Source organism: Cotesia glomerata, linkage group LG7 (genome assembly GCF_020080835.1).
Source record: "Cotesia glomerata isolate CgM1 linkage group LG7, MPM_Cglom_v2.3, whole genome shotgun sequence".
NCBI classification, from domain to species: Eukaryota; Metazoa; Arthropoda; class Insecta; order Hymenoptera; family Braconidae; genus Cotesia; species Cotesia glomerata.
The window spans coordinates 24341676-24344306 of NC_058164.1; positions in this window are offsets into that span (position 1 = coordinate 24341676).

Here is a 2631-nt window from a genome sequence, read left to right on the forward strand (position 1 = left end):
ATACTAAATATGGTCTTATATGACCACATTATGCTATATTTGGATATATTAAGTGATATATATGTTAATATGTCCTAATATGGTCATATCTGGCTAAAATATATTTATTAAATTGTGTAATAAAAATTACGATAATAAAATAGTAAATATCCCTTAAATATCTCTCTCCGTTGTACAGTACCTACTCAGTAATAAGTTTTTACCTAGCGACTATCTTGTCTTCGTCTACGGATTTTATAAGCGATAAGCGCTCGTCTTGAAGCCTCTGTCGTCGACAGACCTCCGGAAAAAGTAGTTTCTTATTTTAAAAAAATAAACCGGGAAATTGAGATACCAAAAAAAGGATTTTAGCCGGAAGCATTTAATCTCAAACTAACTCTAAGTTTAATACGTTTCGCCATTATATAAATAATATATATTATGGTTTTTTAAATAAAGATCAGGGTAAATATATTTGAAGAGCTTTATAGGGGATTAAATGTAAACAACTTTTAATGGGTTTGTTCATCATAAGTTTTATGATTATTATAATCGAAATAAATTCTTATTAAAATTGTAATCGTATGAAAAAATAAAAAATAACTGACATAATTTTTAACTATTTGTTTAATTAATTTTTTTCGCCGGGAAAAATGTTAAATAAAATAAAATACGTGTTCCCATAAGTTATCGATACAAGTACATTCGGATATTGGAAAATTAATAAAAATCTCTCCGGCACCACGTACTAGGATTTTTTATATATATGTTATTATTGTATAAAGGGATGATATGTGCATACTAGTATATTATAGAGCGAAGAAAAATCCGGGATACATGTTTGTAGATCCGCTCGTATATTTTCCTGGATTTTATACTTTTTTTAAGTCTTTAAGTATGCCAATAAGTTTGGATATTTATATTGTATGTATATACACATGAATATGGATAGATAGTTTGAATTTTTTTTAATAAGTTATGATTTGAGGGAGATAAAAATTGAATTTCACTCAATTGGAAGATTTTTTTATTTACTTTTTTTAAGAAAAAAGGGGGAATTTTTATTTTTAAATCTTACAAATTGAAATTCCAGGAAATATATTGAAGATATGATGAAAAGTGATGGAATATAAATTATAGAAAATTAAATTTAATATCGAAAAGATCCTTATCAATTTTTCTGAATCGTTTAGTCAGCCGAAAAATATTTTCTGAGTAATCCAAAAGAGCACACGGAAAAAAGTAAACTGTAATAAATAACAGTCGATTTATAATAAGTAATGATCAACTGCTAAAAATTACCATTTCAAACAGTAAAATCGTGATTTTACTATTCACTTTATAATATTTACCATTTAAACGTTACAATTTACTCTTTACTATGACGCAGATTTTACTTTTTGTATTTGAGTATTTTAGTTAATTACTTAAAAATTAATAGAAACAATTATTGTTATTAGTGCGGTGATTATTATTTAATTATTGTATTTATTTAGTTAATAATTTTATATTATTGTTACCGAAGGTATGATTAAATTAAGAAATTAAGCGTGTGAGAAATTATTACGAAGCCGAGCGAATTAATTGTAAAAGAAATTAAAAGACTGGGAGAATTATTCTAAGTTCCGAACAAGATTTAGTATGGGAAAGCGATGAATGGATATATAATGAAAGAAATTGCGATTAAAATAATAAAGAATTGTGAATTTGACGAAACGAATGGATAGAAAATGAAGGAAATTACGATTAAAATAATAAAGAATTGAGTTTCGAAAATAAAAACTTAGAATTTGGCGAGACGAATGGATAGAAAATGAAGGAAATTACGATTAAAATAATAAATAATTATTTTTGAATGCTAGTTCGAAGACACCGGACAGGTGTCTAAAACGACCCTTCCGGTTCGTTACAAGAGAGTTAGGGGAAAAATGATAAACGCCAAAATTTGGCTCGATCCACAGATTCGGTAGAATCTGGCGCCAAGTTCCGTTCAAATCTGCTGTAAACGGAGTGCCAGACTACCGACTGTGTTTACTGTAAGCAGAACGGTATTTTGAGGTTGCAAAATTTTATTTAATTCTACGGTACTTTTTATTCCTAAATTGTATATTATAACAGTAATTAATACTTTATTTGACTGTTATTAATTAATTATATTCACTTATAACAATTAATCTACTTGAAATTATTAAATTTAATCCGCACAAACTATAGCAACGCAAAAATTTCGATCCTGACTTTTTTTCGATGAGCAAAGTGATCTGCCACAGACTAAATAATTCGAGAATGCATAGTAATCCTTCATTAGATGGGAAACTACAGTTAAAAAAAGATATTTCACAGCTTACATCTACACCCGCCAGGGTACGCTGGAATTATTTTTACATAAACTGTAGTTTCAAGGGGATAGTTTGCTATAAAAAATGCAACCAACGCGAGATTTTAGTTGGTACCAATTGTAAATTTTTATTATAATTACAAAAAATACTAAAATCCAAACAAAAACAGTTTCACTGTAAAAAAATCGCGCCAAGTCCACGTTCATTAAGACTATTAAGAAGAAAAAAATTTGTTTTTTTCTTTACAAAAATATATAAAATAAAAAAATTAAAAAATCCAAGTAACCGATATGATTGTTTATGATTTTCGGAA